The sequence below is a fragment of the Sander lucioperca genome, chromosome 24, assembly GCF_008315115.2.
Source record: "Sander lucioperca isolate FBNREF2018 chromosome 24, SLUC_FBN_1.2, whole genome shotgun sequence".
Lineage (NCBI taxonomy): Eukaryota > Metazoa > Chordata > Actinopteri > Perciformes > Percidae > Sander > Sander lucioperca.
Window position 1 is genome coordinate 9863222 of NC_050196.1, and position 16663 is coordinate 9879884.

General features: G+C 41.0%; 1 protein-coding gene across 2 annotated transcripts in view; it reads right to left on the bottom strand.

Annotated features, from left to right (window-relative positions):
• Window positions 1-7988, bottom strand: part of LOC116044637 (sodium- and chloride-dependent GABA transporter 2-like) — a 29140-nt gene extending 21152 nt beyond the window's left edge. Inside the window, exon 1 of one of the 2 annotated variants that reach the window (XM_031292008.2) lies at window positions 7921-7988. The gene's annotated coding sequence lies outside the window, so the exon portion shown is untranslated. Of the gene's footprint in view, window positions 1-4068; window positions 4279-7920 lie in introns of those variants that run through there. The other variant, XM_031292012.2, reaches the window with a different exon arrangement.
• Window positions 7989-16663: the final 8675 nt, after the last annotated feature.

Genomic DNA, 16663 nt, shown 5'->3' on the forward strand with positions numbered 1-16663 from the left:
ATTGTTATTTAAACTCTCTTGAACCATTGTTGCGTACAAATTAAACAGATTGCAACAATGTCAACATTTAGATTTCCTTATTCTAAAATATGTAAACCTGTATTAAAATTACTTCTGACTGAAAAGAATCGCACAAAATCCACAATGATACCTTGTAACACTGACATCAATCAAGCTTAAGATTTACAGAGTTCTTAAAATTACTATAATTTATATAATTATATAAAAATAATAAAAATGAAATAAAATATCTCCCTTTATGAATTTGTTACAATTTACTTTTGCCGCCCTCATTAGTGGAGAAACCCACCCCACCCAAAAAATCTAAAAAACTTGACCCTTGAGGTCAAGAGTCAGGAAGTGGTAAAATGTCTTGCAATCATATACAATGCACAAATTCCTCAACTACACTTCTACTACGCATTCCAGTCACACACACGGCTTGCATGTCCTCTCTCCAAATGCAGACTCTGCTTTGCTGCCCAGGGGCTAAATAAAATCCCAGCGTTAAGGGCCCTTCAATACAGTCACCATTGTTCTGTCCTGTAGCCCCTGTAAATGTGGTGCCACGGCGTGTAACTCAGACCAGGCATAGCCGTACACAATTTGTGCATGCTTTATGGCAGCTTTTATTGGTGTCTGGCATCCAGGGCAAGAGCAGTGGCCCACTGATATACAGTGGTATGCATTGTGAAACTCTTCCAGCCTGTGTCTATCAGGACTTTTATTAGGAAGCAACATTGCAAAACACAGAGTTAGTAAGCAAGAAATGCCTTTTAATTGCGTAATGTTGAAGGAAGGTTGTTGAAGTACTCAAATTACAGTCACCCCCAATGTTGGCAAGTTGGGGATTGGTTAAAGAGATCATCTGACAAGCGGAAGGTCTCTGGTTCACTGCGTCGTCCAACAGTGATGTCTCTTGACTGCAGAAAGGATACCCAACACCTGCCTGCTAATTCATTGTAAGCCAAACTGGGTACCTGCCACATGTCTAAGGTGACACACACCTCTGATCTAGGATCACTGCGGACTTCCTTTGTAGTGCTAAAAATGCTGCTTTAATCACTTGTGCTATTTGAATAGAAAGCCTAATCATAACAAAAGCTATGTGTGGCACAAAGGATAGTAAGTGTGTAAAGACAGCACGACAGGTTTCTACTGGTAATATTTTGTAATGTTTTCGTTGATGATCAGATGAAGAATCCACGTAATTAATGAAATGGCGATGCAGATGAAGTTTGACAGCTTAACAAAGGGTTTAACGACTTGAATTGAGTGAAATAATGATAATGTGTTACTTGACAGACTTCCTTTTTTACCCCCTTGAGGGAATTTAGAGGTCAGGGTCATTACAGTGCAGCTACCCTGCAGCTGACTTGCTCAAAAGCACCTCAACAGTGCAAATGTTTGACAACACAAGGCCATATATTTGATTATAGTCTGCCAATTATCAGACTAAAAAGGTGAATGTAGTTCAATATTTGGAGGATAATTCTATTGTTTTATAGCCTGGTTGACACCAGACAGTCTTGGCAAGCTTCATTCACAGCCCATTTCCAACAGATGCCACTCAAATGCCTCTGGGCGCAATTGGATAGTCCTTCAACCAATCAGACCAACGATCAGGGTGATGTAGCAGCGACAGCGGCATCAACGGGTTGCTGCGCTTCGGTGGTCTTCATGTTGAATGTAAACAAGCTGCTTGCTGTCGCTGTGCTATCGTCATTGTGTAAAGCCTGCCTCAACGGCTGTGATTGGTGCCTCGATTTGGAAAAATTGGAAATGGGCTTGAATGGGCTCTTGGCCAGACTGACTTGCAGAGCAAATCTCAAATTTGCCGGTCGTCAGGGTTTTCCCAGGCTAATTGTTTTATGCTGTCAGACCAGATTAACCTGCTTCTTCAACCTTCAAATAAAAGTTGTCTTCTTGCCTCGTTTGAACCCTTTCAAAGAGGAGGTCCTCATGTGGTCAACATCAGACCTCTAACTCCTTACCTCCTTCCCATACTCTACTTCCCATGTCCTAACTAGGTAAACATTCCTGTGGCTTAACCCCCTTCCTCTTCAACCTATGTGAAAAACATACCTTGTAAAAGAGGAGTTTTTTAAATGTAACCTCTGGCCTTATGTCCACACTGTACAGGGCTCCCCTGAGGCTTGTGGTAGGCCAGATATTTGGTGCTGATAATCTTTCTTGGAGATTTTATGGGAATGTTTTGAGGGGCAATTCCCTACATGATTCTTTTAACCACAGTGGGTAGTCCCGTGATGTGGCAGTGCTGCTTTCAGAGATTTCCGAGACTTTACTGGAAATTTAAGGTAATTTATCCAAATCTCAGTAGCCTATGCTGGTTTGTTATTTTTTTGGTCTTAATTCTTTCCCTGATGCGTTTCTGGTCATCATTAATGGTCACCTGAAAATATCTAAATCACTACTATCACATTATTAAACATTACACACGTTTGCTCAGCAAGGTTGGTCAGATTGCACCAGTGGTTGAATACTTTGTCAAAAAGAGGTTTCTGTGAATGTTTCTATGGCATGTTTGAATGAAAAGTGTAACCTCAGCCATTGTACACTGCTTAGACCTGTCAACAATCTGAGCTGTGATGTATGGCCATTTTACATTCCCTTACGTATTTTCTCACGTATAAAAGGTACATATCCACAGGAAGCATCATTTCAACACTTGTTGTATTGTCTATGTAAGCAGCCGCGCAATGCAGTCCAGTAGAGTTGTGGCAACTTTCGAGAGAGACGGGGCCGTTGAGTTGCCCGCTTCTCATTTGCATTACTTTGAGGTTACTTTATGCAAATCAGAGGCATCCAGCTTTTATCTTTTAAAATGGCCTTTGTCGATCTCAAATGAAGACAAATTCATCAACTGCACAGCTTATTTCTGCCATAAATGTTTTCAGAAACACATTTCAGTGAACTATGTTAGTATAATAAGCGAAAGCAGACAGCCCACGAGTAAAAGCGTCCAGTCATGTGCAGCCATTGCGGTTGTAGGAGGGTGTAGCCTGTTTTCTTTGCTTGAAAGTGGTCATTGAAGAGAAATTGATAACTGCTAGTGGCAAGCCCATCAAGTCTCCAATTCTGGAAAACGGGGCGATCCCTACCGTCCACAAACGCCTCTGTGGACACGTACCATATCTGTCACCTAACGTAAGACTAATGAGAACAGCATTTTGCTTAGTGAGTTTAATTAAGCATAAAGACTGGAAGCAGTAGAACACAGCTAGCTTGGCTCTGTCCAAAGCAAAAAAAACAAAATCCGACCAACACCTCTAAAGCTCACAAATTAACAAGTTATATCGCATTTCTTTCAGCTGTACAAAAACTAAAATGTAAAGGTAATTTCCTTTGGACAGAGCCAGGCTAGCTCATCTAACTCACGGCAAGAAAGCGAATAAGCAAATTTCCCAAATGCTGAACTATTCCTTTAATATTTTGGCTAACTCATTCTCAAACCCATCAATGATATAAAAGGGAGCAAAACATACAGGACAGAACATCTTATCATGCTTGAGAACTTCTGAAACTAAAAACAAACAAAATACACAATAAATGTGATTCATAACAAGTCAATCAATCTGGCTCCTGTCTGCATGCTAAATTCATCCCTTTAAATCCCCTTTACGGATCCAGATTTTAGTAGTTTCATTAGTATCATAAGCAAGAAACCAACTGCCTGTAATCACAATACATAAAGTACCAATGTGGCATCTTTACTCCAGACCAAAAGTTGAATACATTGCTGTTTAGGAAACTTACAAATAGACTTGTATTGATTGCATGTACCAAATTGACAGCTATTCTGAAAATATAGATGTGTCCGCTTGAATTGATACTAGTTGGATTTGAAGATCTTGCTTCCTGGAATGGCGATTTAATCGGTCATAGAATTTAAAATGAGCCGCCACTTGTTTCTAGGCAACGATGCAAAAAGTTGTTAGGATCACACATTATAGTTACAAAAGGTAGTATTAGATAAAATCATGCAAAAATAATTATATTTTTTTTATTTGAGACTTACTACGAGGCCTGTCCTTATGCTGAACTTACCTCTGTTTATGTGGATGTGGATTCTCACTAAGCCTTCGATGTAGCGCCTTAATGAGATGGATTAATTAAGACCCTGTTCGTCCGGATCATTTTACAGCAAAGTGAGTACACCCTGCCTCTCTCTCGCCCATCCAGCCTTTGCCTGTGATGAAACGGGCTCTCAGGGAAATCTAGGCAAGCTAAACAGACCGGATTCCTGTTGCTCATTGAGCTTAACGCTAAGGGCTAAGGAATCATGGGACACTTCGATTCACTTTAAATGTAGCATTAACCCTTCAGCAACATGAACAGTGGTAATTTTGTGTCAACTGAACAATGTTTGCCAGTGTGACAGCTAAACTTAACACTGCCGTAACAATGATACATTATATTTTACAATATATTGCACACGACAGCAGTGTATCAGGCGGTGCATGTATGATTTTGAAAAAGGAGGACAAAAGTAAGTGTGGAAGTTAAGCCTCCAGTTAGCAAGTCAGCTGTACAGGGATTAAACCATCTAATGTGGTTGTGGCTCCCAGACCTTCACACTCTGGGCTGAGGTTGCCCCAGGGAGGAATGTAGCGCTGGATTATCTCAAAACATCAAATAATAAGCCCCCCCCCTTCTGCCACCACTGACTGCAAAAACAAAATGGAAAGTTAAAGATATGAAGAAAGCTCTGCGGGAATCTAACTTTGAAGGCAAGCTGATGGAAGCTGGACGGAAGCTGCGATTGTGAAGTGACTAGTACCCCACATAGCTCCACTGTTGTGCACATAACAACGTTGTGTGGTACCTGCAAGGTAATTATATCATTACAGGCCATCGCATCAATTATAAACTGGTTTGGTTATTTTATTATTGTGTTCTTTGCTGACTTGGCAGCTCTCACTGGTGAGGTTTTGCATTCCATAGCCAGCCGTTTCATACGCTTGGATGCCGGGAGACTTAATTGAGGTTAAGCACTTCGGTCAAGGGGCTCCAAGGGCCACACTGCTCCACTGGGAGTTTGGGAAGGGGCCCCTTGATTCTTTGACCTGCCAGGTTACAGAAAAACATGGCGTGTTGCATGATAAGTGGTCAGATGGGGACATTTGGAAATAAAAACTCACGTCCTCTCTCATTTACATGTCGTACTGTATGAGGGTATTTTAACAACCTGAGGAGGAGTTTACATTCTATAATTACACACATTAATTAAAGAGTTTTTAAAGCCTAATTCTGACATTTATTAAGTCAACATTTGAATGATTAGGCCAAAACCACAAATCAAAATGAAGGGATTTAGCATTTTTCCACCAGAGTTATATTCCTGGCATTTAAAACACCATTTGAACCATCGTGTGGGGACAGAAATATGCGGAAAATATATTTAAACAATTAAATTAATATAGAAAATGGGGAAAAAGAATTGGTGTGTGCATTGGAAAAGAGCAATGTTCGGTATTTAGTGAACTAGAGCCTAGAGATATATTTTACCAGTCCAAAAATGTTCTCTCTATTATGAGGTTAGATTGCATGCTTGTGAAAAGGATAGAACTAACTGCACACAAGGTTCACACAAGGTAGCATAAAACATTGACAGACAATTTCTAGCTGTTGTTTATTTACATTTTTATGAATTGTGTCTTTAAATACATGACTGAGGCCTTGAAAAGAGTCTATAGCAGCTCTGTGAGGCTGCACACAATGCTAATGTCAGAATGCTCACAATGACAATGCTAACACACTGATGTTTACATTCTTAGTTTAGCCTGTTAGCATGCTAACATTGACTACTCCTAGCATATGAACCAAAGAATATGACTGAGAGTGTCTTTTGCACAGTCAGCTAAATTCAGATGTTACTCTGCCAAGATGCTGTCAATGCAAAACTTGGGCCCAAGGGCCTGTATATCATGGTAATGTGCTGCTGTCTGGCATTCAGATAGGAAGCCTATCATTTCTGTCCAGCAACATATCAGGGAGGGGAGGAGATTGACAGGTTTAAAAGAATGAAAAGAAGTTCAGTGCTACACATCACATTCCATAGTCTCTCTCTTTTTTTTTTTTAAGACATCCACATTAGCCTGTGGTTGGTCCTCTGTCATGACTGTCTGACTATTGTGGTATGTTGATGATCCCCCTACAGCTTTATAATCTCAACACGTACAGGCTGTGCTCATGTAAACACAGGTTTGCAACATTTCTGTGGGTCTACAGCTTAGTGTAGCAAAAAACAGGGCACGTAAATATTGGAGTCCAGTAGAATTGGTAGAAAGTGTTTCCTGTAATGTAACTCTCAAGTGTGGAAAAAGTTTCCTGACCCTGGATTAGTGGCTCTGTTCAGTGCAGAGGAAAACTGGGCCCATATTACTGCTTTCAGTTATTCTATGAAATCCTCCTACAAACAACCCATCAAAGGGGCACATTGCTACCTTTCAAGCCAAAATCCCGCCATACAGTGATGACAGAAAAGTGCCTTTGCCAAATCCAAGTAGCTGCCTCAGCACTGTGGTCGGATCAGAAGAAAGGGTTGGAAACATCTGTGGTGCGCTTTGGCAGGCGTTGTCAAAGTGCATGCAGCTAAATAGGGACCACAAACACACATGCGAATGACATCATGCAGTACACAGAGAGGTGAAGTAGGTCTGTCGGTGAATAGATGACTTAATATAAACAACAATGGCTCTTAGCTGCGTGTTGTGTTAACACCAAAAAGTTGAATATTTATTGAAGTAACTGGTTGTTCTTTTTTTATGGATTTAGTTTTAAACAGAATAGTGTCATGGGTAAACTTAGTAACACATGAAAATGTTCTTTTGAGCTGCTGTAGCACAGGAATTTCCCCAGTGTGGGATTAATAAAGTCTATCTTATCTTATTTTAATGTTCAACATTGATAAAAACAAGACAACTTCTCTATTACAAATGTTTATTTCAAGACACAATCGGCTTCAGTTCATGGCCAAAGCCATGCTTACGTCTGGGGGACAGATTGGGGCTTATCCTGTAGACCACCAGCCAAAATAAGTTGTTTGTCACAGTATGTACTCTCTGACTACACTCTAGTTAATGTTTGCATTCATTAACCCAGTGTCTACAGCGCATGGTGAAGGATCCAAACTCCATAAACCCTGTTCTGATCAATTACATGATGTAACTGGATCACATTACTGTTGTTGACAATCTCCTACAAAACATTTTGCTGTGTCATCCAGGTATGGGCTGGAGAGCGGAGCACAAGGAAATCATACAGCCATAGAGTAGTGACTCACTGCTGAAGGTACAGGTCAACGAACCTGCTTAACATGTCGAGTTTACCAGTAAATAAAATACTTTTCCTTTTAGGAGCGAGTTGTTATTTTTACCGGGTGTGATTCATGACATGCTACTTTTACTAGTAAATGAATACAAGTAAATGATTTGAAGACTTCTTCCACCACTAACTATCAACTTGTATATATTATATTGTGAAATTATAATACATCATATTATATTACATGACAAACAGAGGTCCGCAAACATGACTCATGGCATTGTAGAAACGCAATATTTCCTTTACATGTTTTAAAAGTCGTTTCCGTCACAAATTTAAATGTTATATTTAAATACAGACACGCACACCTGCATACACACAATATCTTGCATCTAGCAATGCAAACTTGATACAGTTCCCTCTGTAGTCCTGTCAGGTGTTGGATTATAGCCAGTGCAGGAGCAGAAATATAATACACACAGGTCACATGGGAGGAGAAGATATACTTCAAACATTCAGGTGTGCCGGGTTTTTTGTTTGTTTTGTTTTTTGATTCCGAGCCAATTTTGACAGTCAATGAAACACATGTGAGTAGATAGTCACACAAAGTGAAAATAAATGTTTCTCACTTACCTTTGGGGCTTGCAGCCTCCAGGTAACACTTGAGCTTGTGTCCTGTCCTGAAGGAGGGCTCAACTGACGTACACAAAGGATACTGAGGACATCCCAGGTGTATTGGATAAAGGAGGAGCTGAGCTTTACATGTAACTGTATCACATTACTGTCGTTGATAATCAAATAATTTGAGTTTTTGCCAAAACCTATGCCCATGGGGAACAGGTGTGCAGGTGGGGGCGGAGAAGGTGAGGTGATGGGGAATGTCCGGAACACATAATGTAGAGAGTTAATATATGGCAAGGGAAGAGAGCAGTTACTACTGTATATTATATGAAAGGCTTTATGAATATATTATATATTATGAGAGATGCACAAACGTCCACTCCAAGCATAAGTATTTATAGAGACATTGAGACATGTGCAAAGAGACAAATACACTTCCTGATGACATAGCAACAGCATGTCATCTTGCAGCCTGCCCATTAGACATAGTCAGAATGAGTCAGCAAGTTATGTAGCCTCAGCAGGTGATATGTCAGTGAAGTAAAACTATATTTATTATATTTAATAACTGATATACCTGTATACAAATGTGACCTACAGTACCTGTAGGGAAGAATGTTTGACATGGGGGAGCGATAAAATATTATATTACATTTCTATTTAAGCTTGATAAAAGAGATACCACATGGGTTAATGTTACCTCTTCAGTTTCATATTGTGATTGTGCATTGGAAAAGAGAAATGTTCAGTACTCAAGTGTTTCCTGTAATGTAATTTACTACTCAAGTGTGGAAAAAGTTTCCTGACCCTGGATTAGTGGCTCTATTGACAATTCTCAAATGTATAAATCAGCTTGATTAATGAAGCAAGTGTTGAAGATGATCTACTTGTCTGTCAGTCAATGCTGCCTAAAACCTTTTGGCTTCCCAAGCTGGAGTGTGATGCGGAGCTCTGTGTCTGTACTACATACTGCACACTGTGTATGTGATTGTAAAACCCCAATTAGGCCTGTATCTGTTTCACCTCAGTGGTTTTCTGGGAAAGCCAGAGAGAGAGATGCCGACTGATAGAAGCCAAAGCAGTCTGTCATTAAGTACGCCGGGCCCCATCAAAACAAGACCAACATGCTCTAATAACCAGCTTTCCACTGCGTCTTTGTGGTTCCCTCTGCATCTCTCTCTGGTTATGGAGCCTATTTTCCAGCCCTAATTCTTTTGTAGCTCTATTTTAAAGACAGAGGTTTGAATCTGACCCCACACCAAACCTGTATATGATTTCTTTATCTATTATGTCAATTATACAATTAGAGACAATCGAGTACAGTTAAAATTTATTTTTTTATTTTATTTTTCAATAAGAATGTATGTGCATGTACTATTTAACAATGTTTTCATGTAGTCAGATATTAATATCTACACTCCCCACAAACGACAAAAGGTATGTATTAAACAAGTAGGAAGATAAGTGAGTCTACAGTCACGCTAGCTGCTGTATGAGGCTGTACTGAGGCACAGTGGTGCTCTGAGCCAAATGCTAACATGCTCACAGTGACAATGCTTCCAATTTTGACAATGTGGCTGCTAAAAGGACAGACTGCTTGAAGATGCTTCTGAAATGCTTCCAGTGGACATTGGACACTACTTCTCCTTCTGTCTGCTCCATGTATCTTTGTCTCAATCCTGATGGACAACATCATGTAACCTCTGCTCAGAGTTGGCATCTTGTGTTGTCTGGATATGTTGTCTCAACATTAAGTTATCTGAGATTCTCCCAGTCGCCAAACCAGAGGTTAGACATTTGTGCAAGGCAGACACATGTCCTTGAGGAAGGCATTTCCTAAACTTGTCCAAAGAGCCCTGTTTCTTGCAAAATGGCTGGAATAACCTGTTAAAATATGCAAAAGATGATTTCTCTAATCTGTCTGTACTGTGATATTTGAGGCTGTTGATTGTGGTTGTATTGGACTGTCTTGATTAACAGCTGTTGTTTTACACATCCATTGTGTGTTGCTAGTAATGTGGATGATGCCTATTTGTGTGTCATATGATATATTCATACCTACTGTAGGGTGCCTAATTCCAAATTAACATCAACAAATTGCCCATTTTTGTAAGGCCAAGTTAAATCATTAATGCTTAAAGTGTGAGGCTTTTGGTTCCTCTGCAGACCCCGAACATAGGAGAACCAATAGTTGTTGGTTCCTTTCGGTCTGGTCCTTTAGGGTCACAGAGTTGAAATGAGGATGGACAGACAGTGATACAGAAAACCTATTTGGCACAGCGCTGTGGTCACAGAGGCAGAGGGAAGGGAAAATATGCAGAGAAACTGGGTTGGTCAATAAAACGGCAAAGAAGAGGCCAGAAAAGAGGGGAAAACATGGTAATTAGTACGTGGTTAAATTGTAAATTTAAATTGTTTGTTCATACAGTAGCCATCAATACATCTCGTTTGTCCCAAACAATGCAATGTTAAACCTTGCCACACCACAGCGAGCAGCTGCCAAAACTAAAAATTGAGGCTCGATATTATTCCTGTTTAGCTTGATTTTGCTGCTTACTGTTTACAGATGAAATAGAAGAAGTCAGATTTGCTATCAATGTTTTCAGAAACATGAACACAAACATGTGGGCCTCTGAATATTTGGAAACGCATAATGTCTGTCATCCTGTTGTGGATCATGTCCTGTGCTCTCGGTTCCCATAATAAATAACTTCCATCGCCGATGCCCTATTTCACACTTAAAAAAAAAGATCAGCAAAGTCCTCCCTTAAACCAGTGTGCATAATTTTGAACAATCAGGGATGAGATGCTTCGCTCCTCTAAGTGTTGATGATGATGACGTCATGCATGGTGGATGGACAAAGGAAACCCAGAACCGATCCTGCAAATTTCACTGGTGCCAATGGTTTTTATTTTTCCGTTTCCATTAGCGGGTAAAATTAAGATTTAAAAAAAAGAGACCGACAGTGTTGACGGACAATAAAATCCCCCTTTAAGAAACATGCGCCTGTGCTGAACTGTCAGCTGTAATTACTGTATTATTAAAGTGAGATACCGAGTCATTTTTGGTGTAATTATACCCACACCCTTTTCCCCTCTTGGGGATGCATTCCAGGCATCTTTGCACGAGCGTTTACTACAGTCTGTAGTTGCATGTTCCAGGCAGAAGGCCCTCAGCAGTAAAGGAGCATGTGAGTCCTAGTGTTATAAAAGCAGCCAATGATAAGGAAAAAAATCACACCTTTTAACTCTAGCCTTGTCTCTGTCCAATCTATTAATTATGACAGTTATTATAACAATGAGAAGGGCATATATCCGCTGTCTATCTTGCCTCTGTTCAAACACAACTCTCATGTGTGCACACCCGTAATCTGGCTCAGAAGTATTTTGTTCATGGTGAAATATTTACAAGCGCTCATCTGAAGGACCAAGAGCTGAGATTCCTCTATTAGACCCGTCAACTTTCAACAACCACTTATTTCAAATGAAGTAGGTTGAGGAGAGGAAACTGACAGGGTTTCTGTGAGGAGCGGAGCCTCGCTTCCTAATGACATATTTGGATCCCCGAGCAGTAAACAAAAAGGGCTGTGAACAACAACTGCAGTCCTGGACATGATTTCAGTCTGTTAACATTCTTTTGGACACAAGAAGACATGGGTGGATAGTGGTGTAATGGAATGAGGCATGTGTTTATGGTTTTTTGGCAAGGGCAAAAGTGGCTTTTTAGACTGTATGTCGGACATTTTTAATCCCTTGCATATTTTATTGACTCTGTAGTGCAAATGTTCTGTCAAGAATGAGCTGAACAGGAGAAGAAAAATAGGATTTGGGAGCTACAATGTGTTCGTATGTCAGAGCAGTAAGAGTCAGAGGAAACTTTCTGAGGACTTGAGGGAGGGTCCACTTCTCTGGTCCAAATCTAGGCTTATAACCTCACTATACTCTGCTGGGAACTTATTTATAAAAGTGTTTGTGTGGTTTCTGTCCTTCAGCCCTAATCCAAGCCAGAGTTGTGATTCATGAAAAGCCCAAGTGTTTCAAAAAGCTACGTAATAAAATAGTAACCTCCTGCACACTGTCTCCATTATAAAAGTCTTTGTTGCTGGAGCAACTTGTCACTACATATATTCTCATCAGACACCAAGGAAGCAATAAAGAAAGTGACATAGTCTGACACTTCATCATCATACCACGGAAACACCAGGACAAACAAACCAATACACACGAGTCAAATCCCCAAGCCCATCGGGTAATCATTCAATGTGGAGGATCAAATTAAGAGAAACAAACTGAGGAGAAGGAGAAGAGGAAGCATGGAAAATATTGAAAATATGACATGTTATAGTGAAAATAACATCTTGTTACAGCAGTGAAGGGACATAAAAAGACGCACACACTACACAACACAACGGTAGAACTGACTTTTGTGGGCTCACTGAAGAAAGAGATAAGTACAGATCCTTACACTGGCCGAGAGAATGCCCAACTTAAAGGCACCCTGTGGAGTTTTTGTCTACTAGTAGTGCTATTGAGCAATTCAGGACTAGGTCCCTGTTTTCTTTGCATCATACAAATGGATGCATCTGCACGCATAGGGGGCATGCAGGCGACACAATATGTATAAGGCAAGACTGAAAGCCAGCAAACGTGGATGTAAACAATGCAAGATTTAAAATATTCATAAATCAGCTATACGAATGTATTATTGTATTATTTTTTTATATTGCTTAAATGGAGTTAATGCTAATATCAGAAAGAATAAGGCTCTAGAAGTGAGGACACACACACACACACTTACACACACGCACGCACGCACGCACGCACGCACGCACGCACGCACGCACGCACGCACACACACACACACACACACACACACACACACACACACACACACACACACACACACACACACACACACACACACAGCTCTGGCCTGCAGCTCGTTGTGGCTTGGCTAGATTTACAGTCAGCCCTCTTGTCGCCTCCAGGCTTTTCATTACCCTTCTCTTAAATAATATAAATGATAAATTGCCCCCAGACACAATGGGCACCCGCTGTCCTTTGACGCGTTTCTCTCGCAAAAGTGATGGCACTCTTCAAGGCGAGGAAAACTGATTTTTTTTGGGAAGTTCAGCTATGTTTGGCAGTCTGTTGAGTGAGCAAATGTTTCACGAATTCTTCTTTTGGATTCTTCTGTGATGGTGTGACCTTAAATCTATCAAACAAACTCAGAGTAGGTTTACGCGCGTGCACCACCACTAAAAAAAAGGCAGCATGAATGGAGCCATGATACTACGATTCACCATGGTAACAACCACAAACAAACGGGTTGGCGGAAATACTCATGCGCACATAAAGCAAGTTTGAACATATATTTTCTGCAAAAGAGAGATAATTTGCGTGGGAGAAAATTGCTGCAAGAGTAAATGCATAAGTTCCAATATAATGTATTAATTTCATATTTAATCATAAGGATAATATTACTGGTGAAATTGTATTGAACCTATAATCTATTTTATTCAGGGGCAATCCTACGGGCAAAAAAGTCCTAGGTCTACTAATCCCATTCTGAGGCTGCAGCACCATCATTAACAGAATTATAATTCCTAATCTTTTATTTCAAAGGGTTTACATCATTCACTTGCAATTCCTGGGGAACTCCTTTTTAATGGCTCTTACGTCCAGGGAACCGTACAAAAACGTTTATAAAACATTTCAGAGCGAATCACGCTGATGGCTTTACATACATACATACATACAGCTTTACTTATATGCTCCGCATCGCCAATGTTGTAAAGAAAACTGCCGTTTGCAAACAATATAATGCGAGACAAAGAATCTGCTGGGATGTAAGAGCATGTCCACAATGGGTGACATTAGTGATATGAGGACAGATAAGGTTATGTAGGCTACATAACTGATAGACTGGGAAATAGAACGATACCGCTCAAATAAGTAGGCTAGGAAATGAAAGAGCTCTGTGTCACAGGGAGGAGACTGAGAGAAACTCAAGGTTTATTGAAGAAAACCTGGGGCCCGTTTCAGAAAGCAGGTTTAGTGAAAACTCTGAGTTTGTTAACCCTGAGATGAGGGAAACTGTGGTTGTTTCAGAAAGAGAGGTAACTTAACCTCTGACTCTGAGGTTAAGTTACCTCTCTTTCTGAAACGGACTGGAGTAACCCCTCTCTCGCAGGTTTAAATAACCTCCCTTTCTGAAACGGAAAACTCAGAGTTTCCCTCATCTCAGGGTTAACAAACTCAGAGTTTTCACTAAACCTGCTTTCTGAAACGGCCCTCCGTACTGCTGCTTTGTCCATTTCTTGATAAAAACCAGTGCCGATTGCCTTTACTCACAGGAATGCCCTCAAAGCAATAAATTAAGAGAATGAACTTGACTCCTTGAGAGGTCAGATGAATTTAGCTTTAAACCCTTCATCTAGTAATCTGGCGATATTCTATTACATACTTGACCTTTCACGACATCTCGCTGCTCACGTTTTCTATTAAAGTTTTTCTTTTCGTGAACTTAAGGGCCTCTTTCCTATCTAAGCTCTTAATAGGCAGCCGAATAGCATTCCTCGACATTGGCATGTCATAAAACCAAAGAACGACTTTCCCTGTGAATCTGTGGCTCCCTTGTGCTCGTGGTGTTCGCTTGGCAGCCTACATATGAAGAGTTTTACTCCAAATCAAGCTTCTAATTTCAGCATTCATGCTGTGATTGGAAGTTTGAAATGGTGGTTGTCTTATTCTTTCACGTGTCATCATATAAACATGGATAGTGACGTCAAGCGTAGATAGCTACTTTGAATATATACAGTTTAAACATGACGTCACTAACGCAGCAGCTAAAACAAGTTACACTATCTGTTTGTGGCAACCAGTGATTTTGTGGTATGCTGCCCTGGGAGACAAAATGAAAGAAGGAAGGAGAGAGGGAAAAAAAAGACAAAATGTGTGGATGTAAGGAGATCTGTCTGGAATGTCGTGCGAGAGAATGCATGACCGAAAACCACGGAGGCAAACTCTGCCCTGCGTTTCGCCTGGCCCGCACCCAAAATACATGAAGCTTAGGAGACAGAGACCCAGACAGTGGTAGGAGATAGTGGAGTGTGCCCCACAAAAATGCAGCTTAACCCTGGCAGAAACATTGCAGACCCCCCTCCCCTCATCACAAGAAAACACACAGAGAGGCCTCGGGTTATCAGTAATGAGAATTTGTGGTTTGTGGTTATGTGATAGAGAAGAATTTAGCCCAATGGAATAGGAGCCCTTGAAAAGTACAATATACCTGTGGGAAAAACCCACATACTGCTTTAGAAAACAACAACAGTAACATAAAAACAATATCGGAACTAAAGGGTTAGTTCACCCAAATTAAAAAAAATTAACCTCTTTCATTTTTCCAGGTCTTAAGACGTGATTAAGACTCTGTGATTTCTGCCCCAAATACAATGGAGGTGAATGGAATTTTGTTGGTGAATAATAATAAATAATAATTTATTTATATAAAGAGCCCAGTTTCTCCACTGTGAGTTTAGTCTCTAACGCCGTGGAGCTCCTTTTCCTCTGGGAGGATGTTGGACAGGAAATGGAACTGGCTGGAATCCCTCATGGGGTTCAGGCAGCCATTTCCTGTGCCAACCTATACCAAGCCATGCCAGCTTACGGCTCGACCCAGACCACCGTGAGAAAAACAGCCTCAACATCCTTTGGGAAATGAGGACAGGGCCTTCCCTTCCCTTGCTGTGGTCCGAAAAAAAATTACCACCACTACACCTCCCAGATCCCGGCATTGCAGGGTACAGTAGAGGTTAAAAAAACTAAACAGATCGAACATTGTTGGAGTGGCAAAAATGGATATAGATATAAACAATTTAAGAACGTGCAAAAAGTTGGAGAAGGAAGTAGGGCAGAGAGATTATAGACGTGCTAAACAGAAGGAGGAGTCTTGATGTTCTGTGACTTTGAATTAACATGCGTTGAAAGACAAAAGTGAACTGAGTGCTAGAAATTTGAGCAGTGAGACTGCAAAGAACTGATTAAAAAGGAGGAAGGAAGCAGAAAGGTGGTAGTGTGGAGGCGAGGGGGAGAAACAGATGGAGGATCACAGGGGAAAACGGCAAGTTGGAAAAAACAGAGCGGCGGAGGAGGAGAGCAGGAGGAAGAAGGGAGGTTTGGCGGTGAGGGTTTCCCAGATGAAGCACAGCTGACGGCGCAAACCTACAGCGCTCTCATGACAGGCCTCACCACATCAACCCGTTGACATTATTATTCAGCCGTCCCGGGCCCACACACACACTCCTGACCTGCTGCACTGCGCTACAACGCCAGCGCATGTGTGTGTGTGTGTGAGATCTCTGATTCACAGGCACGCACACAGCAGAGCACATGCAATGCATATCATGCTCCTGCAATCAGGTATACACACCAACCCATCACACTCCCACACACACTCTTTCCACAAAGTCTATGTTCTTTGGCTGTTGGCTTGGCTTCTTTTGGACTGACCTCACACCAGCAGCAGCCAAATGATTCAGGTGCAATTTTGCACGTGTGTGTGTGTGTGTGTACATCCCTGTAAGCACGCTTGTTCTACCTTAAGGCTTGGCATCATGCTGCAAAAGGAAACCTGTTGCTATTATCTTGGTTGCCAGGTGTGAAACCCTCCCATCCGCTCAATCCTCTTTTCCAAAGAACCACCCTGAGTGCTTTAAGTTCTGTTAAACAGAGTTGAAATGCAGATTTCTTTAGT